The sequence below is a fragment of the Dreissena polymorpha genome, chromosome 3, assembly GCF_020536995.1.
Source record: "Dreissena polymorpha isolate Duluth1 chromosome 3, UMN_Dpol_1.0, whole genome shotgun sequence".
NCBI lineage: Eukaryota > Metazoa > Mollusca > Bivalvia > Myida > Dreissenidae > Dreissena > Dreissena polymorpha.
In genome coordinates this window covers 78,291,973-78,319,480 of record NC_068357.1, presented here as the reverse complement: position 1 = coordinate 78,319,480, position 27,508 = coordinate 78,291,973, and the positions used below count along the sequence as shown (strand labels likewise).

The 27,508-nt window shown below is 35.2% G+C and overlaps 1 protein-coding gene and 1 pseudogene across 2 annotated transcripts in view; one reads left to right on the top strand and one right to left on the bottom strand.

Moving 5' to 3' along the window:
* LOC127874870 (calcineurin subunit B type 1) overlaps positions 1–27,508 on the top strand; it is a 163,087-nt gene that overhangs the window by 65,643 nt on the left and 69,936 nt on the right. The gene's annotated exons all lie outside the window — the stretch shown is intronic.
* On the bottom strand, positions 107–14,679 carry LOC127874871 (ADP-dependent glucokinase-like; annotated as a pseudogene).

The following is a 27,508-nucleotide window of genomic DNA, read 5'->3' as shown; positions in this document are numbered from 1 at the left end:
ATTCTATGAGGTTAAATTTTATTTACATGTAAATGTATTATGAATATTACTGGGCCAAGTGTGAGGTTGAGCGCTCTATAACCGGTTTAAACCCCAAATGCTTTGCTTATAGCTGATAAAGCAGGCCAGCAGATGAAATGTTGTCTCCCCCACCACCCGTCTGCAGCACCTCCGTACAGACCAGCACAGGTGCTAAGCAGATATCAAACTCATCCTCCGACCAACAGGACACGGGACGGTTTTCCTTCAGAAGTATTTTATCTGCTCCTTCGATCTTAGCTGTGATGGAGAAGGAATCATCCATCAACAGTTTAGCTTTTTCTGGATTAATCCAGTTGGACCCACACACGTGACGGTTTGCAGTCAACGAGGCCTTGGCTGTAGCAGACATCGTATTTTTCCAGTCAGAGCCTTTCTGTGTTAGAATGGCCTGGTACGCTAAGGTGTGAAGGTGAAGTCTGGTCAACTTCCTCTTGCCATTCATGTCCTTCGATTGGTTCAGGAGATGGAAGACGGTTCTCATTTGGTCAAGAACTGAGGCGATTCTTGGTCGGGAGTCCGAGATTAGCGCAATCTTTCCCTCGGTGAGAATGCTGACGAGGTTTGGCAGTTCTTGTTCATTCATTCCAAGTGAGTCGGAGTAGTACACGACATGGTCGACTATTTCCTTCATAAAAGTTTCATCACTGAATGAGGCCAACTCAAAATGGATCTTTGTACTGCGATCAGTCTTAATCAATAGGTCCTGAAGCTTTTTCAGTCTCTCCTGACGTATGCCTAACAAATGGGTTAACAAAAATCATGAGACAAAAGCATGACATTGTGCTTCACAAAAAACTTACTATACAGAACGCTTAAAAATAGATACGAGTCGTGCTCTGTGAATAGGGGGTTTAATGCATGTGCGTAAAGTGTCGTCCCAGAGTAGCCTGTGAAGTCCACAAAGGCTTATCAGGGATGACACTTTCCACTTATATGATATTTTTTCGTTTAAAGAGTATCTTCTTAGTAAAAAAAGCAGTTTAGGCGGAAAGTATGGGCCAAAACCCTATATTCACAGAACACTGTGTCTTTTCATTTTCATTTCAATATTCAGATTTATTTGCAAACACTTGGCAACAATAATTTACTAACATCTTTACAAACAAGAAATTGTTTCACAAACTGTTCATTACTAAAATGAATGGTGGCGGGAAATGCAGGTGAAAGCCCTTGAATTGTGTGTAATTAAAGGACACCAAATCATCCATGTGAGATATAATTCAATCTTAATAAGAAAGTAAGAAGTCAACGTTATCAAGCCCCTCAAATGTAATTTCAACTACCATTTAACCACTTCAATATACGAGACATCTGCACTTAAAACATGTTAATTTTAGCATAATGAATTAAATTAAAAACAATGGCTGTCAGAAAACACCGCGCTCGACTTTTCGAGTGCTTGACAGTATAAAGTAAGCCATCATGGGGAAATTGTTCATATTCAATAATGTCAAGGTAATTTAGTCAAATTCTAATTGGAAGAAGACCATAATTGAAACATATTTTAAAGAAGTGGTACATTATAGAAGATTCTGAGTTCAGGTATATTTTCCACAATATATATTGAACTATTGTAAAGACATAAAAAAAACTAATATGATTAAATTTCAAGTTTGATAGAATAGTTTGGGTGGGATGGTTGGACAGTCTTTCAAAAATAAAATAATAAAAATAAATGTTTGCGTTTTTTTACCATGTTTTTACCATGGGATTCTGGGTTGGGGCATGGGGGATGGTTTGGGTGGAGTCCATTGTGGTATGTCAGGTAAGTGCTGTTTTGTCAAAGTATGAATCAATTCTGATCCTAAATAAAGAAGTAATAGCAATTTAAGCAAAATTTATTTATTTGACATTGAGATTCAAGATCATTCAAAAGTCAAGGTCAAATTCAACTTGCCAGGTACAGTACCCTCATGATAGAAAGAATGTATTTGAAATTTGAAAGCAATAGTCTTGATACTTTAGAAGTGAAGTGCATCTAAACACAAAATTTAACAAAATATCCAAAGTTACCAAGTCAAAAAAGGGCCATAATTCCGTCAAAATGCCAACCAGAGTTATGCAACTTGTCCTGTACAGTCCCCTTATGATAGTTAGTGATTGTTTTAAGTCTGAAAGCAATAGCTATGATACTATAGGAGTAAAATGGACCAAAACACAAAACTTAACCAATTTTTCAATAAGTAAAAATGCCAGTTAGAGTTACATAACTTTGCCTGCACAGTGCCCTTATGATAGTTAGTAAGTGTTGCAAGTATGAAAGCAATAGCTTTGATACTTAAGAAATAAAGTGGACCTCAACACAAAACTTAACCAAATTTTCAATTTTCTAACTATAAAAAGGGACATAACTCTAAAAACAAGAAACCGTCAGAGATGGGTGATGCTCCCCAAAGTGCTTTTTTGTCACAATATTGCACTTTATATTCAGATAAAAGGAAAAGTCTTGAGGGCACAGTAGTTGGGGGGACAATAATTTTTTATAGAAAATTTCAAAGGGCCATAACTCTGTGAAAAATCATCTGACCAGAACCCACTGATAATATGCACATCTCCTCTTAGTAGTGAAGCTTCCCATAAAGTTTCATTGAATTCAGGTCATTAGTTGCTGAGAAATAGCCCGGACAAGAATTGCACTACATGTACAGTTAATGGAAATTTCAAAGGGCCATAACTCTGTGACAAATCATCCGACCAAGACCCACTGATAATATGCACATCTCCTCTTGATAGTGAAGCTTCCCATAAAGTTTCATTGAATTCAGGTCATTAGTTGCTGAGAAATAGCCTGGACAAGAATTGCACTATATGTACAGTTAATGGAAAATTTCAAAGGGCCATAACTCTGTGAAAAATCATCCGACCAGAACCCGCTGATAATATGCACATCTCCTCTTGGTAGTAAAGCTTCCCATAAAGTTTCATTGAATTCCGGTCATTAGTTGCTGAGAAATAGCCCGGACAAGAATTGCACTATATGTACAGTTAATGGAAAATATCAAAGGGCCATAACTCTGGGAAAAATCATCCGACCAGAACACGCTGCTAATATGCACATCTCCTCTTGGTAGTGAAGCTTCCCATAAAGTTTCATTGAATTCGGGTCATTAGTTGCTTAGAAATAGCCCGGACAAAAATTGTGCACAATCGGACGGACGGACAGACAAAGCGGCGACTATATGCTCCCCCCAAAATAAATTTTGGGGGAGCATAATAATGCTGACAGAGTTATGCACCTTGACCTACACAATTGTCTTGTTGTCATAAAGAAGTATTCCAAGTTTGATTTAATTATCTTCGATAGTGTTAAAGTTATTTGACTTTATAAAAAAACTTTAACCGACGCCGATGCCGGGACGAGTGGTATAGCTCTCATTTTTCTTCGAAAAGTCGAGCTTAAAACAATGGCTAATTTAGAATACATGTATTACTTGTTTGTATCCTAGAATAGAATAGATTGCCCAAATGCTTCCAAATGTAGAAAAAAACCATGAACTTCCTGTTCCTCTAGGCCAAATAACATGTGAACATGTTTAAAATACATAATAATACCATAATCCAAAACACATCATTACAAAACCTTGTTTGAAGGGAAAGCTGTCCATCATCTGAAGCCCTCCTACGACAAGAACGGAAGGGTCAAAGGTAGGAAGCTCTGCCTCAAGGTCCTCTAGCGTGTCAAGGAATGGGTTGCTCTTGTCACTGTGTATTATAAACCTGAAACAACAAAATAAGGCTGAATTCGATAATAATCTCAGAATATGCAGAGTATGATTAACCTTGCATGATAAAATACACTGTTTATGATAAACATGTGATGACAGAATGCAATACGAAAATACACTGTGTATGATAAACTTGCAATGACAGAATGCAATAAGAGAATACACTGTGTATGATAATTTTGCAATGACAGAATGCAATAAGAGAATACACTGTGTATGATAAACTTGCAATGACAGAATGCAATAAGATAACACACTGTGTATGATAAACTTGCAATGACAGAATGCAATAAGAGAATACACTGTGTATGATAATTTTGCAATGACAGAATGCAATAAGAGAATACACTGTGTATGATAAACTTGCAATGACAGAATGCAATAAGAGAACACACTGTGTATGATAAACTTGCAATGACAGAATGCAATAAGATAACACACTGTGTATGATAAACTTGCAATGACAGAATGCAATAAGAGAACACACTGTGTATGATAAACTTGCTATGACAGAATATGCTGTGCAGGATAAACATGGAATGACAGAATATGCTGTCTATGCAATATTTGACCTTTGACCTTGATCTTTAACCTTGAAGGATGACCTTGACCTTTAACCACTCAAAATGTGCAGCTCCATGAGATACACATGCATGCCAAATATCAAGTTGCTATCTTCAATATTGCAAAAGTTATGACCAATGTTAAAGTTTGACGCAAACCACCAAAGAAACCAACAGACAGGGAAAAAACAATATGTCCCCCAGTATAGTCTGGGGGACATAAAAAAGTATGATTTACCTTAAATGACAGAATACTGTGAATAATAAACCTGCAAAAAAGAATACAGACAGTTAAAAAACTATTTGCCACCCTTCGGGGGCATAATAAACAAGAGATGTGTTTGTCAGAAACACAATGCCCCCTTTTGCGTCGCTTTGAAGCCATATATTTGACCTTTGACCTTGAAGGATGACCTTTACCTTTCACCACTCAAAATGTGCAGCTCCATGAGATACACATGCATGCCAAATATCAAGTTGCTATCTTCAATATTGCAAAAGTTATGACCAATGTTAAAGTTTTCGGACGGATGGACGGACTGACGAACAGTTAAAAAACTATATGCCACCCTTCGCAATTACATAATACACTATTTATAATAAACCTGCAATAACAAAATACACTGTGTGTGATAAGCCTGCAACAATGGAATAAAGCTATAAATTAAAAACCTGTACTGACAGAAAACTGTAATGCCCTGGCATTGTCATATTCTTCATATATTTTTATAAAGTAAACAAGTTACTCTATGCTGTTTGTTTTGTGTCAAGTTGATGCTCCTGAATTTGCAGGACAGGCCATTTTGTGCCGAAAATAACCTGCCTCTCCAAACCCTTCCTTACACTTTCTTGAATATTTGTACAGTCTCGTTATCTCGACATCGCATATCTCAATTTTCTTGAAATGTAAGCTCAATGTCCCATTTTTTTTCTTTTTATCCATATTTATAAACATAGCACATCTCGATTTTCGTTATCTCGAATAATTCGATATCTCGATATAAATATTCGTCCAAAGTCCCGATTTTACATGTATTTACTGTCGTTAGCCATTAACAATTGAGTAAGGCCTGTCACTTTAACTGCAATTATCTGTAATTAATACACAGCCTGTCGATGGCAAAAAGACTAATTGTTTTTAAATCATTTATTCGACTCTTAAAGAATTTCAACAAATTAAAGTTGAATTCATTACATACCACTTAAATGTTTAGTCAAATTCTCAAATTGGCATAAATAAATTTGTAATCCGAAACATGCTTCTGAATTTTAATGTTTAATAACGCGACATAAACAAATTCTAGCTTCAAAGAAACAGTGCTTCGGGTATTTCTGCTGTTTCTTTGTCTTAGTCAAAAGCGCGCGAAAACTATGCAGATATGTACAACGTCACATGAAAAGTGTTGGTGTATTTATTGAACAGCCAGTCAGGCGACATAAGTGTTCAGTTGGAAAACCCAGTCCCGATTGGACATTATTTCATTACATCTTTAAATAGTCACATATGCCAAAATTCATTATCTACTTAAGAAAAAAGGCGAATGTTTTAAATAATATTTGTGAAATTCTTGAGTTTACAATTAAACAAGAGCTGTCTCCATCGGAAGACATATGCCCCCGAAAAACGCTTTTTTCGAAACCTAAACGCAGATTTCGAAACCTAAACGCGGACCCTAAGTTCAAGTTCAAGGTCAAAGGGATCAAAATGTGTGTGCGTATGGAAAGGCCTTGTTAATATACACATGCATACCAAATATGAAGGTTACATCTGAAGCGACATTGAAGTTATGAACATTTTTCGCAACTTAAACGAAACTTAAACGAAAAAGTGTGACGGAAAGACAGACGGGCAGACAGACAGACAGTGCGATTGTTATATGCCCTCCTTCGGGGGCATAATAATAGATTTACAAAATATATATTGAATTGTGAATGTTAATTCAATGTAAACTTTTTAACATCTACGATCTTTATTATGTGTAAATTTGCTATCTCATTTCAATTTCTTGATGGCCCTTCATTACACACCTAAGTAATGTTTTAAATGTGGATTGAGGGAACGAAAATTATTTTGGTTATTCTGCTTATACAGTCCGTCTAAAGTTATTGACAATGTGACCCTTCGGTGTGGCTAGTAATAATTACACCTCTGAGAATTGTGGTTTCACAAAAAAAGAAATTATATAGTAAGTTATTATGTTATAAATATTAAGTATAAATAGACCCGGGGCTTGTCCAGTTTTGACCCCAGAGTATGCATGTTTTTAACAAATTTTGTAGAGGTCATGACTATCTTATGTCCCATATTAAATTTAAAAGCTCTAGAAAATCTAAAGATAAACATTCTTACAAAGTTTACTCAATACTAAGTTGTAAATGTGAAGTCAAAAGTGGTTATAAGGTTTTCATAAGATTTAACCTTGTGTCCTAGTTTTGGAAAGCACATGACCCAGGTTCAAACTGGGCCTAGATATCTTCCAGATAAACGTTCCAAAGTTTATATACACTCTTCAAGTAAATGTACTGAAGCTGATAGTTACCTATATAACATGCATGTATGTAATACAATATATTGAAAATAAAATTTTGAAAAAAACAACATTAAAAATAAGCATTCATCATTTTCATCAAGATTGAACAAATACCCTTTGGCCTCTAGAGTGGTTATAAGCCTTAAGTTTGCACATACCGGCTCGCCATGTGAAGACAGATGTCAGACATATGGTGGTCACAATATCTCACTTCGTGCTCAGGCGAGTTAAAAACTATTGAGAGGTTATTAATTTACTTTAACAAGTTGACGATTAGAGATTTTTAAGCTGATAAAACATTTTAAAATTATTCAATATATATATTTTAATCAGCTTCTAGTATTGGGCTCATTTTTATTAACCTTACCATCAAAGGTACTTTTCTCTATCTTTTGCAACATATTGCATATAAATTTAATGTAGGCCTTATTTCTCAATTCATACCGACTGCAAAATATTACATGAGGATGAGTATTCAATTTGGTTGGGTGATAGGTAGGTAAAACTCAATGTTGTGCTTTAACTTCAAGATAAGAGACTGGTTTAACACCGTAGTTAACGCTTTAAACCTAAAAACACAAGTTATTAGTTGCTAGCAAGCTAACAACTAAAAATCAGGATTCAAACATTTGCCAGTTGTAACAAAACAGTTGGTAAAAATGCTAAGGAGCAGTCTACAATCAATCTACCAATATCCAATCTCCATGCAGAGTTGTCGTTCCTTACACTCACATACAATTTGATTCAGCTATGCTGGTTCCCCGTCAAATCTCTGCACGGAGGTTGACCGATATCAGTAGCCTGCATGTTAACTGTCAATATCATATTTCACCCATTTTCAGAAAATGATTTGTCCCTGTATTATCAGTGAAATGTAGAGTTCACTTTATGTATGGCTTGTGTGTAGATTTACTACGGATTTGTACTTCAGTGTGATTTAAAGAGGAGTGTGGCTGAAACAGGAAACGTAATTCAGCTTTTTACAAGGTTTAATTAAGTATATTATTTTGGTAAATATACTTACTTAAAGACTTTGTGGTGTAAGTCTTCAAAAATACTCATTCTTTTCATAGGAAGGGGATCATTCTATTAAATAGTAAATACAAAACATTTCAGAACAAAAGACAGTTCACAATATCTACTGTAAAATGGCAACATCTCTAGGATCAGGTCATAATAGTTCAGATTTAGTGAAGGACTATGTTTGTGAGGGTTGTGAAAGTAGAAACATTTATGAAAGTGCAGATTATTCTTGTGCAACATGTACAAAGTTTTTCTGCAGAAAATGCATTGATCCTCATGATCAAATATATGCAAACCATTCCAAATATGGAAGAGGAGAAACAAATAAATGGCCCCTTACAAAGACAACGGAGGATTTGCTACTAAATTGTGCTGTCCACAAAGAGGAGAAACTGAAAATGTTTTGTCAGGACCACAGTCAGCTGTGTTGCACTGATTGTGTTTTACTGAATCACAGGTAAGTTGCACAAAGTCATGCAATAAATGGGGAAATCCCACCAATCTCATATGGTAAAAACAAAGCTGGCCCCTTAAAATCCTTTCCCAATCACATACCAATATACCACATACATGTACCAATCCACCATTATTGTATGAATGAATCAAACTTTGGAACATAAAGGTGATCAGTCTTGTTTGTACCTAAGTATTAGAGTTTATTTCCAATGTATATCGCAATCCAAGCTAAGTATTTTCATTGTAACATACTGGAGTTTCAAAAAATAGGCTGCATTCACTAGAAGCAAGAAAATAGGTGTCTTTTTTCATTCTTCAGCTGTAGTTCTTCTCGAATGCTCTGAGCTTTTAAAAATACATACGTACAGCTCAGAGGGTCAATAGCTGGGAGTTGGATTATTGCAACTATCTTCAGCTGCACTTCGCAGTTATTAAATGCATTTTATAGTAAAACTAAACAGGATTAGAGTGTCGATGGCTGCAATTTTTTAAGAGATTATTTTTAGATGTCTATATTACAAAATAAGCCATACATTGGTTGTTATGCACAATCTTTATTTGATAAGGTTTTTGATGGTACAGGACTGTATGCTTACCCTGACTGTTAAATTCTAGTTTTATAAAGCTGTAAAATTCTTGTTTGTAAAACTGTTAAATTCTTGTTTATAAACCTGTGAAGTGTAAATTGAATCATGATTTTTTAGCTCGGCTGTTTTCGGAGAAAACCCGAGGTATTGTCATAGCCAGCTCCTTGTCCGCCATCTGAGTCGTGCTAAAACATTAACATAGGCTCTAAAATCAAAGTAATTCCACCTACAACTTTGAAATTTCATATGTAGATGCACCTTGATAGGTACTACACGCCCCACCCATTTTTGGGTCACTAGGTCAAAGGTCAAGGTCACTGTTACCTCTTATATCAAACTTAAACATAGGCTCTAAAATCAAAGTGCTTCCACCTTCAACTTTGAAACTTTCTATGTAGATGCACCTTGATCAGTTCTACACGCCACACCCATGTTTGGGTCACTAGGTCAAAGGTCAAGGTCATTGTGACCTCTTATATAAAACTTTAACATAGGCTCTAAATTCAAAGTGCTTCCACCTACAACTTTGAAACTTCCTATGAAGATGCACCTGGATGAGTTCTACATGCCACACCTAATTTTTGGGTCACTAGGTCAAAGGTCAAGGTCACTGTGACCCACGGTAATTCATTTACACAATGCTTCGAAAATGAGAGTTCTTCCAACTCCAGCCTTCAGAGTTTATGCACCTTAATGACTGACCTTTCTTCCTTTTCTTCTGACAAGCTTTCTTTTTATTCAAAACTGCACCCACAGCCGAGCGTTGGCACCCGCTATGCGGTGCTCTTGTTATTTCTTTTATGATAAGTTTTTAATTTAGACTCAAAATGTTTGCCAAGACATGATCTGCTTTGCAAATTATAAATTTGATAGTTGTTTATGTTGTAATGTTGTAAGAAAATGCATGCCCACAAATGATTCTTGCAGAAATTTTGATACTTGTTTCTATTTCAGACAGTGCACAAATGTGGCTCTAATTTCTGAGTCAGCCAAAAACCTGTCAATGGATATGCGACAGTTGTCAAACAATCTGCAAACTATTGTTGATGAACTAAATAAGTTTAAGAGTAAACAAGAGGCCAGCATTCAGTCCGTGGAGGTATCATGTAATGCAAAACTGCAAGAAATCCAGGACATGCGAAAGAAATTAAATGCTGCTTTGGATGTACTAGAACATACATCATTGAAAGAATTGGATGAAAATCGGACCACAATGATAACCTCTCTCAAGAAAGATGTTGAAAACTGCAGCAGACTGAAGGATGACTTGCAAAAACTCAGTGAAGCTGTAAATGGCCTTTGTGATAAGAGCAAGAAAGAACTTGAGTTCATAGCCAGCAGGAAATGTCTGGACAAAATACAAGAGTCTGAGTCATATCTAAAGGAGAACCGTGTAAATGTGCAGAGTTCAATGATATTCAAAGCAAACACTGATATTGAGCTGTACCTGTCTAAACAGTCTAGTCTAGGAAGGATTTTAGACAGTATGCAGTCTCTCCCAGTCAAGATGAATCCAGACCAGGTATTAACTGTAAAGAGGATATTAGAGTACACTGTGAGCATACCAAGCGACACAAGTCAGTCTTTCAGCATCTATGGCATTTGCATCATGCCGAGTGACCAGGTCATTGTTACAGATTTCCTAAATCAAAAAGTGATGCTGTTGAACCAGCAATACAAAGTGTTAAGTCACTGTCATGTGTCTGGTTCTCCATGGGACATTTGCCAAATCACATCCAGTGAGGTGGCTGTAACTTTCAGTACAGATGTGCAGTTTATCTCTATTAACAATGGAAATCTGGTGAGTGGGAGAAAGATTTCATTACAGCATGTTGTTTATGGTATTGCCCACCATAAGGGAGAGTTGTATATCACCTCTGGCACTGCCCTGTACCACTACAATATGACTGGGACACTTGTGAAAAAGCTGTTTGAGGATGCTGGTGACCTTTATACAGGTAAATGTATTTTTTGTATTAATACATATACAATATTTTATTTATTGATGATACTTTAAAACTCATAACATTTTGTAATTATTTTTCAAAACAAAAATGTAAAAAAGTAACAATAGTGTTAATGCATATATCAGAACCCTAATCTACTTATATACAACATGTTAATTGTTTTGCAGTGTTTTACTGTGCAGTGAGTCCTGCTGGGGACAAGATCTATGTCACCAACTACACACAGCACAAGCTCCTTACTCTGGCTACAGATGGGACTCTGATATCCACCCTTGAGCACCCTGAACTACAATACCCAAGGGGTGTACACGTAACACCTGCAGGACAAGTGTTAGTCTGTGGATACACTTCCAATACTGTCATACAAGTGGATCACGAGGGAAAAAAGAAACTAGCAACTCTGGCTTCACAAAGAGATGGACTCAGCCAACCAGCCTCTGTCTGCTACAACACCAACACTCACCAATTGATTGTGGGACTATATAATAATACTAAAATCTTTGTTATGGACTTGCAATAGCTCTTCCATTTGATGAAAACATTCACTTGAAACACTTTTATAAACATAATTGCCCATTTTTCTCTTAATGGCTAATTCAGTATCAGCAATTTATATCTAGGTAAAGAAAAAACATATTCATACAGTTTAATTTTGTTATGAGCGAATAATAATAAAATTGTATTTAAAAATGAGTTGTTTCAATGCTCGAAAGATTGCACCATTTTAATTTTGAATATATGACAACTGTCTATAATGTTGATATTAGTTAGTTCTCAAGTCAAGTTATGTTAAGTAATTATTAAAATGTATTTACATTTTATTATTTATAAATTCTGATGTTTTTCATAACTCATGAGTTATTGTTAAGGAAGAAATGTTTTTATGTTATTTATACACAATCTTTTCACAAAAAAAAGTATTTTGATATCTATGCCATATTTGTATGTGTGCTTTTGATTGCCTATTGAAGTCATATATATATATATATATACATCACATAAATTTGTTTCTTCTTTGCGATATAAACTACACAGGTCCGTTATTTTGAAGATGCACGCGCATCTAATAGTGCCTGCTATGTTGTAACATGTGTGCAAATAATAACCAAAGATTTATCTTTATATACTTAGGGTAAACGCACGATTTGTTTGGCATTTCGGAGGAAATAAAGAATATATATAAGTTATCTTTATATAAAATGTATCTCAAAATGTGAAATGCTTAACAATAAAAATGAATTTTGTATAAAGAAGCAAATTTTTTCGTGTCCAACTCTCCCAGGGAGACAACTCGCACAGAACAATAATACGGTACATATTATTAATAGTAACGATTCGTTTGGCAGGTAACGAGTGTGTTTTTTTATTATTAATCATGTCTTAAACAAAAGCTGTCTCCATAGGATGACATATGCCCCTGAAAACTACTTTGATAGAAGTTATGAGCATTTTTCTAAACCTAAACGCAGATTTCGAAACCTAAAGGCGGACCCTAAGTTCAAAGTCAAGGTCAAGGGGGTCAAAATTTGTGTGTGTATGGTGTGACTTGTCCATATACACATGCATACCAAATATGAAGGTTACATCTGAACCGACATAGAAGTTATGGGCTTTTTTCGAAACCTAAACGCAAAGTGTGACGGACAGACAGACAGAAGGACAGACGGAGGGACAGACGGTGCATTCACTATATGCCCTCCTTTGGGGGCATTAAAATACGGGATAATCTGGCAATAAAAAGCGACGGGAAAGAAGTAGGTATGCAGTAATTGATACAAGTTGGGTTGATACGGATGCATTGGGGAATCTTTGTAAACGCCTAATAGGATATCTCAAGCTCTCGTTATCTTAATATTTTTTCTTGTTCCCGCCGACTTCGAGATAAAGGGTAGACTGTAGATGTTGTTTAGATGCGTTCCTTACAAAAAAATTTTTTTTTGTGAAAAATATCTAGTCTATTTTGTTTGACAGTGTTATTTTGCTATTTAGAAATAGAAGAATAGATCACTCCTTTTATTCCAACATGCATTAATTTCATTCCTATGTACGTTTTTTATACACATGTACACTAATATTTGTATACACATGTACACATGTACAATAATGCATGTACCTGTTAGCTTTGTTTGCTGTATAGTTGCCCCATGAACTTCCGGCACTGTATTCAAACAAGATGTGTAACTCGTCTTCTTTAAGTGGTTTACCAAGAACTAAAAAATAAATCTTAATTGTTTAATATGTTATTTCATGAAATCTTTTTGTTTAGTACGGTAGTAAATAAAAATGATAATGATACTCGTATGCTTGCTTAATAAGGATACCATTAAGCATCTACAGGTAAAACAAGCTGATGAATGAAGTCCCATTGCCCAACATTCAGTGAGCAGAAATGTTATTCTTGATATAATGTATCAGGTATGTTGACTCATAATGTATATTGTATATGATATGTATGGTCAATTAATATTGCTATAATTTCTTTTGAACATCAACAAGGAGCAAAAATTAAACAAGGGCTGTTTGTAAAACAGGCATGCCCCCCCAAATGGGCTGTCCATTGTAGTGGCAGCCATTGTGTGACTACGTTAGACACCATTTTACTGCTTCAGGTCACTGTGACCTTGACCTTCGACCTAATGACCTGAAAATCAATAGCGGTCATCTGACAGTCATGATCAATGTACCAATGAAGTTTCATGATCCTAAACATAAGCGTTCTTGAGTTATCATCCGGAAACCATTTGGTGGACGGACCGACCGACCGACTGACCGACATGTGCAAAACGATATACCCCCTCTTCTTCGAAGGGGGGCATAAATATCAAACCTTTTATTGAATCCGGAATTGTTTTCATTGATTCTTTAGTAAATCTTGCTGCCAAAAGTATTTCTGCTCCTTACATTGCGAGTCGTCGTGCCATAGCAGGGACATTCCCACCCATAGCAAGACGTGCTCCACGTGTCTGTCTAGCCACTCTTGCAATTTCGGAAAACAGAGTGACGTTTGCAACGTATCATCTGAAATCAAATTGTCTTCTTTGTAACTCAATGTAATAAAAGTACATACTTTGTAGAGTACTAGTAGATAGTGTTGTTTGTCAAATATTCAACTTCTGAGCCATGTTGTTATAGAATCAATTTTAAAGCACTCTTGCTATTCAAACCATGGTACTCTAGGGGACTGGTCAGAATTTACAAAAGGAACATAATTTTAGCACATAGAGCAGAAAGGAAATTGCTTGAAACACTTTGAAAGATGGTCATCTTCCCCCAATAAATAGTTTAAGCATAATTTTAGATTTGGCCTTCAATCACAAAAACATTTTGATCCTTTACCTCCTAGGTGTGATCAATAATCACATGTTATTGGTTATAGAGGCTATAAAAATCAATATACGTTTGTGACTTAGTATAACGTAACATAATGATAACCATTTGACCATCCGTTACTTTATTGTGTGCTTTTTACAATTTCTGGTGTCTGACAGAGAGAAATCATTCCCAACAGACGTTCATTTCATATTCAGCCATACATAATGTCAGAAATAATGAGTGACATTGTGCTGGCAAGTGTCACTTTGTATGGCAGAAGCATAAAATCACTCCAATCATATATAACGTTTACAAGGTTCTATTGGTTATGTCAAACTATCACTAGGAGCTCAGTAAAATGTGGTGCTGTGTCCTTACTCTGCAGCTGCCCCTTGTTTAAAGAAGTATGTGAAAATTTTATTGAAGTCCTCTTTTGATTCAATATCGTCCACATGCTCAGGATTCGCCGGAGATGTTTAATTTAGACCCTGAAGTACGTCTTGCGCATTTACGATGATATCCTCGCCCCCACCGAACCTAGAGCTATTCGGATATTCTTATCCACTCCCACTTTCTTCTCTGCTCTTAGCAACCCCCGCATAACGTGTGTCATTTTATCTTTCATTAAGTCGTCTCTGTGTTTTTTGTAAAGTAAAGCACATAAAAGTACTATTAAAGCCACACAAATGGCAGTTTTTGAGTTTAGCGAAGCCATTTGTTAAAAAAATAGCTTCAATGATTGTTAAACCCTGTTTCCTGGTCCGTGAGTTGTTGTTGTTGTTGTTTACGTCTACTGCTCGTTGTGCACAAGACACGCGAGTATTGCCTGCTTGATTCAAGTCAAGTCAAGTCAAGTAATATTTATTTATAAAGTCGGGTATATAAACATATAAACACAAGCTCTGAAGAGCTTTTAAAACCGACTTAAAAACTCAACATTTACATGATAACACAATAGCACATATAGTATACAACTACCTAACGTGAGACATATTATTTAAAAAAAAGTTAAAACATAAAAAATGAGCAATACATGGCAACACAACATTGGATGACGAAATCGATTATTTATCAAACCAGTCAGTCAATTAATTATTTAGATAATTAGACAAACAAAACAATCAACCGAGCAAACTGCTAAAATTGAACCTACTCAAGCATAGATGTCTGTAGATACAGATTTTGATTTGATTTTGTGTTGATTGAGTGATATAAAATGGAACATGCCCAAAACGGCAATAAATTTACCTGCTTCAAAATTAGATGAATCTTTGTCATAATTTATCTGGTTCAAATTGTTAGTAGTCTTTATGAATGCGTGGAAGCCAGTTTAGTTCATTGAAAAATCGTTGCCAACAGGAAAAATGTGTCTATCTTTCAATCGATTTTGACTCAAACGTTTTGTCGAATCAAGCGTCTTCGCATTCAGGCGTTCAATGACTCTGAGTGAAAAGTGAATTGCGTCAAATTATCACAAATATCCAATTTTCTTCAGACCGAGACATGCAAACAACATATTGTATAGGTTTGAATCCCGATTTTACTTGAGCTTTTCTCTATCTATCAGAATAAACTCATGACATGTATTCAGCACGATAACGTTACATGGTATTTTACAAATGTCATGCACTTGGTCTTTTCAAGTTATCATGTAAATTATGTATCCTGGTCTATCGTAAGTTCGTGGATATAACAAATAGAACAGTTTTATAAGTAATTATATTTTTATTTTGATCAAAAAAATATAATTAAACATAAATTGAATCCTCACCTGTGTGAATAATAACAAAGAATCAAATTCAATTGTAATCTTGTCTTCAAAATTCAAATTAACAAACACCATCCATCATTATGAACTGCCATTTTGAATTCATGTAATATTGCTGCAAATTTGTTAAGCTTTATAAAATCTAACTGGCCACAACTCATAAACAGAGGGTTTAATATACAAAAATGTTCGTCAGGGTCTGTAGATTTCAGAACAAGATGTCGTTTTTCTGGAAAGTGCTGGAGGGCTTAGAAATCCAAGATGGCGTCCAAGATGGCCGCCGTTTTATGGTTCAATTACTAATAAAGATGAATTGAATACGTCTATTGAACACCTATATGTACTGACTTTAATATCTGATAGAAGTAATCCATTGATATAGGGCTTCTACCAAACAGATCACCAAGGTCACCAAAGGTCAAGGTCAAGGTCATTTCATGGTCAAAATGGAAAACTAAACGAAACTTTGAGTATTGACATATCATTTTCTTTTTTAATTCAAATGCTTTACACTTGCTGAGATAACTAACCTCTTTATTATATAGCCACATTTACAAGCTTCATTTTAAACAAAAAGCAAATGCCTAAAATTGTGTTGGTAACCATGATAACCAAGATTACATACGCTATGTGGCCATTTTCCTGGTTCGTGGAAAGTCATTTGGCATTATAACCATAAAGTTTAATAAGTTTGCTTTTAATCTTTAATAAATACTTTAAGACTTATCAAGGCAAATGTAAAGAACAGCTATGCAGTGTTCCATGTATCATATTTTTTCAACAATCAAATCTAACCAGGTATTAGTGCTTGATACAGACTCATAAACGTTATTTACAAATGTTGCAAATTATGAGATTTTACATTGTATTTACTAATACAAATGATGCAAATAACAAATTATGTTTTTAAGTTACAAACACTGAAAAACAACTCCTGTAAACCAGGAAGTGACTGACTGTCAAACGTCCTACTTGTTGCTTTCGGAAGTCGTGGAATCCTCGTTGACTCGGCTGGCGCACTGCTGACCAACATACTTGTCATCGCATGAGTCGTCCTTTAACCATCAACTGTTCGCTCATTCAGATTCCAGTTATCAGCAACTGCCACTTCAAGCTTCCCCCTTTGGTCTCTAGGTAGTATATTGTCTGGTACAATACCACCAGAGTCTGTTATTTTGTGTGATGCAATGTTCTGTTGGGCTGCTGATGTCAAGAACAACCGAAGATCTGGATATGAGATGGAATAAACAAGAGAGTACATATCTTCAATCAGATGGCGGCTGCCAAACTCGTTGTTGAGATGTATCCCTAAGCGCAGGTGTTTAGGGGATGGGTTTTACGTGACAATTGTAGTTAGGTCACAAGCAACAGCTAGACATATTGTAATGGTCCTCTCAGAAACTTCCTTGTAGCATTTTTGTCATGTAACCAACACACTGCCTTGGAAAGACAAGGGCTCCACAAACTGCTTCTGATCTGACAATTTGATTTCTTCTGGAGCGTAAAAAAAGTCATCAAATTTAGGATTATTCTCTATAATTCGTCTTCTCAAAATACCCATCGCCTTATGAACTACAGCTTCATCTGTGTCGTCCTCTGACTCTGGTAGTTCATCGTTTGAACACTCATTGTCATCTTGAATGACCTGTTTTATCTCCTTTGACTTTCTGACAGCATCATTAATAGTCAAACTAGACGAACAAACTAGATCAGGCTTTTCATGCTGATGAATAAAGGATACCTCTGGCCATAATTTTTCAAACAACCTTTTCAAATTGGAACTTTTATAAGAGTTTGCATCATTTGAACTTCCTTCTGATTCAGCAATTTCAACAAAACGTTTGTTTAATGTAGGAAAGAAAAAACCTTTTTATCAACAACAATAGAATGCTCAAATTCATGTTTAATCATCTCATCAATTATTGTGTATGAAATTGTTTGGTTTTCAGAAGTGGCCTTATTGGGTGTCAGCCCGGAAAATGCATAAGTATTACACTGGTAGTATTTAGTCAAACAACCTTTTTTCTATGATATCGTGCCTCAATGGCTACAAGATCACCATTTGGCACACTTGCCAATCTGTCGATAATGGCTACATCATTTATTGCAGTAGCAATATCTTACACTTTGCGATATATAGAGTTAGAGTCTGAAGATATAGAAGTTTCAACTAGGCCAAACAAAAAAAAGATGTGTGTTTCGGGTAACCCGACCCTACCTACGATTTTGGTCCCGACCCTACTTTTTTTCGTCTTGTAAAAAAAAAGATCTCTGAAAAAAATAGTGCCCGAAAATAACCGCGCATTTGCCACTTCTGCTATCGTTATCAATCATCCGATTTTACACCCGGCAATTATCGATTGCACACTATTATCCAGCGTAGAATTTCATAAATTTCCAAGGATTCGCATAGTATTGACGATTTTGACAGACACGCTCCATTATCCGCATAGAGTCGCTTTCGCACATTTTAATCCCTTTTGTTGAAACATCGCTGTCTACACAATAGGTCAGTAGAACCGCTATGCGTGTTTTTTAATGGACCGGAACTTATTTCATACTCGACCTCGAAATCATTAGAACTAATGTTCTGAGCAAGTTTTATGATCATTGAACAAACTGATGTGTGTTTTAAGTGTTTACATGGTTTCCCAGACGCAAAAGAAGAAAAACCAGAGCGGAATCATTTACAAACTCAGCCGAGATATCATTAAAAAATGTTCTGATTGAAATTAATGATGATTGTCTTTTAGCGCGTCCACAATATATCACTATATCCTCGAACAACTGTCTCACCTCCTTGTTTCACTATAGCCACATAAGAAAACTGCCCTACCCAACGGCGGACATCTTTTTAAAAGGACAAGGGCCATTTTCAAACTATGCTGATATATCATTTGAAAAAACGGTTCTATGCAAGTCTCATAATGATTGTGCAAAACATCAGACTTCTAGAGTGTCACAAGGTTTGACTATACCCATGTTATAACAGCTGCTACCCCCTCCCGCAGACAGCCATGTTTTTAACGAACAAAAATCGTTTCCAAACACTCTGCTGATATATCATAAGAAACACATGTTCTGGGTACGTTTTATGAAGATTGTGTAACACATGTTTCTTCTAGATTTTCACAAGCCCTGTTTTTTTAAATTGACGTTGGTGACGTTGTCCGAAATATCATTGCGACAAATGTGCTGAAAAAGTTTCGTGAAAATTGAGCAATCCATGTGTGCTCTGAAGTGTCAATATGGTACATGATAACGAACAGACGACGCACACAATATTGTCGCAAAAGGTCTTCGTGAGCAATGTGTACTCAGATAAGATACAATCATTGTGCACACATCAGCAGTGAAAACAAACAGCTTGGCGAAGAAATCAGAACATGCTATCAGTAGATATTACTTGATGGGGATAATGGTCTTTACATTTGTGCAGGGTTAAGATTTCCCACAATTAATGATAATATCCTTGTTTTTGGAGAGCTTTTCAAACAAACTTCTCACAGGCGACCAAATTGTTTTACCGCCGAGGATAAGTTTTATGACTGTTATCACATTTTTTTTGTCTGACTCAGGAATTAATTTCAAGCAAGGATGTATTTGGACACAACTTAAAATATAAGTCGGGTGAAATTACTGCAACATTTGCCGAACAGCGCCAACGAGCAGAAGCACACTTTTGGATCTACCTTTAATCCAATTCCAAACACACTTGGAAAAAAATGATTTAGATGAACACGTTACTGAAAAAAAAACGCATTGTAATCGGTAGAATAACGAACAATTTGCTATAATTAATTGCATAGATAGAATTATACAAGCGATTGCGCTAGAAGCCTTAAGAGTTAATCGATTAAGTACACACGCAAAAATAAGTAAACATATATATCGCACCAAGCGCTTTTGAACAGTCACATTTTTTTTCTTCAAACAAAATTCGTTTCTACTTGGAGATTAATCTCCCAATATTAGAATTGTGCCTTATTCATGATTAAATTACATGTGCTGATATATATGTGTGGAGTGTCTCATTTAAAACAAATATGCACAGTTTTTGCTAGCATAATACAATAAGTACACAGGTTATCAGATAATTTGCAAGTAGAATTTTACAAGGTTTATTTAAAACACGTTCAGGTTAAAAGTGGCAATACGCATTTTTTCATTTATGTTAAATTAACGTCAATATATCTGCCCATTAAACTCTTAACAATTGTTCCATGATTTGGAATTGGGTTAAAACTAATTAAGTTTAAACTTCATGATCGTTATACGTGATGCATTTTACGTACATAAACTACAGCTTTGTCACAAACATGACTTAACATACCCTCTCACCACTTTGAAACAGCAAACAAAATTGTGTCTTGAACATGATGCAATTCATGTTATTGCCATGTTTCAAGTTTCAATTCTATCGCTTGAGAAATATGGAAAAAGATCACTTCACAAACGGAGAAAATTGTATACGTTTGCCATAATAGGTTTACTATCAAGGCTAAATAACTCAAGAACGTGTGGATGACTGCTCATGAAAAAGTGTCTCGCACATCTTCACTTTAAAGGGGATTACATATTCCAAGTTTCGATTCAATAGCTTGACAAATGAAGTCGCTCAACAAACTTTAAACATATGATTCGGACAAACAAACAAACAAATCAACCGACCAACCAATCGACCGACCGCCCAACAGCGTGATTCCTACATAACTCCCTGTCAAACTTCGGTGTATAATTATGTCAATCTGTTGTTGTTGTTTTTTTTATAATTAGCAATTAAAAGCCCACATATAGATCTATGAAATTGACACAAGATATGGTCAACGTGCCGCTTATAAGACTTTTTAATAGTGTTATTTGTGTTTTTGTTGTTATACATCAACCACTATTTTTTTCATAATTTTGTTTTTCTAAATGCTTTTCAGTAGATAAAAGTGACCTGGTATTCGTATACAACTAAAACATGAAACCCGGTTGACGACGACCCCTATTGGTACATACGAGCTTGACACAAGATTGTCACTGCACAGTTTATATTTTGTCTCTAATATATATATATATATATATATATATATATATATATATATATATATATATATATATATATATATATATATATATATATATATATATATATTATAATCTTATATTATGTAAATGTAGGTTACAACCAGTAGAGCAAATTCACGTTAATAAATACATGTACAGGTTAATGTAGCTGATAACAAACATGTTAAGTCAGTTTTAAGGTTTAAAATACTGGTTAATGTAGCCGATAACGAACATGATGAGTCCGTTTGAAGTTTATTAATACTTGTTAATGTAGCTGATAACGAACATGTTGAGTCAGTTTGAAGTTTATAAATACTTGTTAATGTAGCTGATAACGAACATGATGAGTCTGTTTGAAGTTTATTAATACTTTGCTAATATAGCTGATAACGAACATGTTGAGTCAGTTTGAAGTTTATAAATACTTGTTAATGTAGCTGATAACGAACATGATGAGTCCGTTTGAAGTTTATTAATACTTGTTAATGTAGCTGATAGCGAACATGTTGAGTCAGTTTAAAGTTTATAAATACTTGTTAATGTAGCTGATAACGAACATGATGAGTCCGTTTGAAGTTTATTAATACTTGTTAATTTAGCTGATGACGAACATGAGGAGTCAGTTTGAAGTTTATAAATACTTGTTAATGTAGCTGACAGCCAACATGTTGAGTCTGTTTGAAGTTTATTAATACTGGTTAATGTAGCTGATAACGAACGTGTTGAGTCAGTTTGAAGTTTTTAAATAATGGTTAATGTAGCTGATAACGAATATGTTGAGTCAGTTTGAAGTTTAAAAATACTTGTTAATGTAGCTGATAACATGATCGAATTAAACAAGACTATTGTTAAGCAATATGGTCCCCTTCCTGTGAAACTCCACCATTGTCAGAATTTTTTGTTGTTGCCATAGCATCCAAATTTTTTGACGTAGGAACAAAATGAAATGACGTGCATAATCTCCATATTGCCATCTATGCATGTTTTAATTTTCATGAAAAAATATGAAGAACTTTTAAAGTTATCGCAGGAACCAGAAAAGTGTGACACACTGACTGACGGACACACAGAGCCCAAACCATAAGTCCCCTCCGGTTTCACCGGTAGGGGACAATAAATACTGGTTCTTTAGCTTATAACAAACATGTGCAGTCAGTTTCTGAGCTTTAAACGCAAAGTGACATGACTGTGTACCATTAGATTGTACAACAACACAAAGGTGAGTTCCCTCCAATAACTTTATTTGGAATTCCCATAACAAAATTATCACAGAATCAACAAAATACATCAATAAATTCATGTTAGTGTCTATCACCAAGCTATTTTCAACTTCTTCTTACAACTTTATTAATAAACTTAACAGTGTTCCAAAATTAATTGACTAGCTGCAATATGTCAACTAAGCCATGGTTGAGCAATAAATAGTTTATACTTTATTGCAAGCATAGCACATTGTTGCGATTTTAAAACTAATTGACTTTAAATCCTTGTATGAACAATAGACAAATTGTATAGACTATTGTATATTCTGTAACTGGTCAATTTTATTTCCGCACTGTATTTGAAAATCATGCCATTTCTTCATCGTTTCATCCTTCATTTCTGGACATTGAACACTAGGCAGACACTGATATATCTACCGATATGCTTAATTAGGTAGTCTTAAATAAACTGCATGAAAGCAAGAGAAAATATTCAAACAAATCTTCAGCATGACATAGTTATAATCATAACATAATTAAATTAGTATTGTCGATATGCATGTGTCATAATAAAGATATATGAATAACAGATTATAAATACTTGAAAATAATCTTTCATGCCAAAAACATGGAATGACATAAAGTCATGGGTATAATCAAAATGAATGTTCAAGCACATAAATGTTACCCAGCCAAAAATATCCCCGACCACAATGGGCATTGAACCTGGGACCTCCCGGTTTCAAATCAGGCAGACTACTAAGTCATTATCAAAGCAAGGCAGTATAAGTTCTCCTTATACCAAACCCTGCTAAACACACACCCTAAATTTGAAAAATTCTTCCACGAATTTCCTATTGCCACGACAGCTGTGGGACATCTGACACAAAATGGTTCAAGTGGCAGTAGGAAATTCGTGGAAGATAAGTGTGTGTATGTAGCAGGGTTCGGTATATAGCTTTAATGAATACTAACATTCAACTTCAACATGCGCATGATTCAATACAAAATGATTTTCATGAATGACTTTTAGTATGCATTTATTGAATATGCTGCAATAAAATACAGAGGATAGGGAGAAAACAAATTTGCTACTTCAATAAAATGCATACATTCTTTTTTGAATCTATGAAAAATGAAACTGCAAAACAGTCTCTTTAAGACTTGCTACATATACTTCTTGTTCTTGTTCTATATTACAGTGTAATTGGTGACAATAAAAAATAGAGATTCTTCATTTATTATGCACATTGTACTCGAAGTTTTCACATGGACATATGCTTTTTAAATTGAATTTTCTTCTCTCTATCACCTTATTTATCTATGACAATCTTTTATTGTTTACTTGCAATTAACTTAAGGGGTGTTGCTGCAGTTTTGATGATTTTTTTCCATCTAATAACTTTTGCTCAAAATTTTTATTCAAGTACTGCATACAAATACTAAATGAAAAATGCAATAAAAACATAGGGTCACCGGCTTTGTTTGGATTTTATTCACCATCATATAATATGTACTTTTTCATTAAAACTGAAAAATCTGTAATTGCATAATAATGATTAATAACCTATGAAATTGGAAACATGTAGAGATTATATAAGCTTATATATATCATATACCATTTAAGTAAACCACAAACAACCAAAAAAATGGAGAACACAAGTTAACTTTTAAGAAATTTAATTTTTATAAATTTTATGTCACCCAAAAAACGTCATTTTTTTACTATTTTTTACCACAAAAATGAAATTTTAAAAAGTTCTATCTCATAACTTTTTGCGAAACTTCTCAAATATGTTCATTTATGTATTGTTATCATGAAACAAAAATAAAAAAAAGGGGGTCACAGCACTTTTAACAGAGATTTTTTGTTTTAATTATCCCTACCGTCTAGACGTCAAATTTCATTAAAAAACAGCAATAAGTACCGGTACATAGATTGTCAGAAATATGCATAAACATTAGAAGTTGTTTACAATCTTAACTGGGATCACAACACAAAAGAAATTAATAAAAACAATATTTAATCACAAACATAATACCATACCAGAGACGTAGATAACTACGTCTCTGACCATACAATATCAAACTCGGCCTTAATCATTAATAACTTACATGTTCACAGATTTCGGCATGTTTTGAAGTTTGTGTTTAAATGCTTAAAATTGATAAATGTAAACAACAGGACTAAAGAGCTCCAGTATAAAACAAGTATGAAATTAAAGAAAGTAAAAAAAAAAGTTAACCCCGCCTGGAATCGAACCACTGACAATTGTATTATGAACCAACTCGGTCATTTCTGATGATACTGATAACAAAAATATTGAGTCGTGATAATAGCATCATCGGTGTTGCTATAAATATATCCTCGGTTAAATAAACTGCCGCAACACCCCTTAACTTATTTTAAGTTCTTCAAATATCATCTTGAATATATTATTCTTTATGTCATTTGTATGCAAGTAACAAAATGTCAATAAAAGTGTACAACCAAAGGACAGTACACACAGATTTTTGAAAATCACCTTTCTTATCAAATACCTTTAATTTCATTAATACTGGGATGTTTGGCATTCATAATTATTACAAAAATGGAGTGAACAAGCAAATAGTTCATTTGGTCCACATGATTTGAAGATATATTGATTGTACAAATGTGACAAACAAATACATGAATTATAATTGTAAAACAAATAATAAAAATGCATCGTCATTCCATCGACTAAATGGCAATGCGTGCAAAAAGTCTTTGTGGAATTCATAATTGTTCGACATGGAAATCTGTTGTCTTTGCATAATAGTTTAAACATAATATTTTACACCAAATTGCAGTCAAAATGATTGAAAAAGAAAAAAAATGTTGAAATACCCATACACATGGAGACTAGTCAATTGAATAAACATATAATTGATCAACTGCTAGCTATATTTTGTAAAACCATTCACACAATTCACAGGTAATATACAGTGGTGGCATCCCACTACCTCAATATACAATATTGACATGTCTTGAGTTTCTAAACAACTTATTTTTCAGTGCTGATATTCCAAAGCAAATATAAATTTAATTTATTGAGCAGCATCATACCAAAATGGGTCTTATGTGACCAGCATAACTCATGACCAATTGCAGTTGGGTCAGGAGCTACCTTATCATTTAATGAGACCACGAAAACTTGCTTGAATTTAAAACAGATTGGGTAGCTCCTGACCAGAATGTGCAAATGCAAAGCTGATCTGGATTTATGCTGGCAAAATATGGCATGAGACCCATTTTCACATTAACCAGCACATATGTCATGGTTAATAAGCTACAGTTATATTCACAGTCCAAATATGGTTTTCACACAATTAAATTGTTAGTGTGCTATTACAAACTATTTCACTTGATTGAAAAGATGCATGTAAGATATCCTTTTACCGATTTCACAAACTAAATAATATAAAGGGTAAGTAAAATCTAAGCCCTTTCCAACTCTGAAGCAAAGTTAAAATGGCTATGTGCAAACAGCATAAAACCAGAACAGCCTGCAAGGTTTTATGCAGCTGTTTGCTGCTTATCTAACGTTGGAAATGAAGCCTTTAAAACTTGAATCAAGTAAGAAATGTCTTTAATTAAATTTAATTTTTTAAGTGACTACAAATGCGTCCAAATACGTTTCTAAGTGGAAAAGGGTTAATGTCCAAACATACATATAGTCTTAAAATGAAACTAGAAATGGCGCGGCAGAGGCCGACGCGTATCCCCACGCCGAATGTTTGACCTAGGTGTGCCCCAGGGTTGGTAATGGGGCCATGCATAGCTGAGATTGACCGTATTGTCATAAGAGAAGTTCATCATCAATTAGAAGTGAATTGGTGTAGAAATGAAGAAGTAATAGTAAAAGGCAATTTTGGGTGGGTGTGACATATGTGGGCAGGGCGCCCCAGGGTTGGTAATTGTGCCATGCATAGTTGAGATTGACCGTATTGTCATAAAAGAAGTTCAGTATCAATTTGAAGTGAATCGGTGTAGAAATGAAGAAATTATAGTAAAAGGCAATTTTGGGCGGGTGTGGTCTATGTGGGCGGGGCCCCAGGGTTGGTAATGGGGCCATGCATAGTTGAGATTGACCGTATTGTCATAAGAGATGTTCAGTATCAATTTGAAGTGAATCGGTGTAGAAATGAAGAAATTATAGTAAAAGGCAATTTTGGGCGGGTGTGGTCTATGTGGGCGGGGCCCCAGGGTTGGTAATGGGGCCATGCATAGTTGAGATTGACCGTATTGTCATAAGAGAGGTTCAGTATCAATTTGAAGTGAATCGGTGTAGAAATGAAGAAATTATAGTAAAAGGCAATTTTGGGTGGGTGTGGTCTATGTGGGCGGGGCGCCCCAGGGTTGGTAATGGGGCCATGCATAGTTGAGATTGACTGTATTGTCATAAGAGAAGTTCAATATCAATTTGAAGTGAATCGGTGTAGAAATGAAGAAATTATAGTAAAGGCAATTTTGGGTGGGTGTGGTCTATGTGGGCGGGCCCCAGGGTTGGTTATGGGGCCATGCATAGTTGAGATTGACCCTAATGTCATAAGAGAAGTTCAGTATCAATTTGAAGTGAATCCGTGTAGAAATGAAAAAATTATAGTAAATGGAATTTTTTGGTGGGTGTGGCCTATGTGGGCGGGCGCCCCAGGGTTGGGATTGGGGCCATGCATAGTTGAGATTGACCCTAATGTCATAACAAAAGTTCAGTATCAATTTGAAGTGAATCCGTGTAGAAATGAAAAAATTATAGTAAATGGAAATTTTTGGTGGGTGTGGCCTATGTGGGCGGGGCGCCCCAGGGTTGGGAATGGGGCCATGCATGGTTGAGATTGACCGTATTGTCATAAGAGAGGTCCAGTATCAATTTGAAGTGAATCGGTGTAGAAATAAAGAAGTAAATGTAAAATAACCTAAAAAAATGAGTGATAATTTCTGACGCGGCCCCACCCCAACCGCTATAACTTTTGACCCAGGGGTCAGATCAAAATTCCAAATAGTGCAGGGTCGCACATATGCTCATAGCTACCATGTGTGTAAGTTTCAAGGTTCTAGTGCTTTTAGTGTAGGAGGAGATAGTGGCCAGGACGGAGGGACAGACAGACAGACAGACGGACGGACGGACGGACGGACGGCGGAGATAACCACAATATCCCCACCTTTTTTTCAAAAAGCGTGGGGATAATTAGATTTCTGTATAAGTGATTACAGTTATTCAATTAAAGTGTGTATTTACATAGTTTTTATCATAA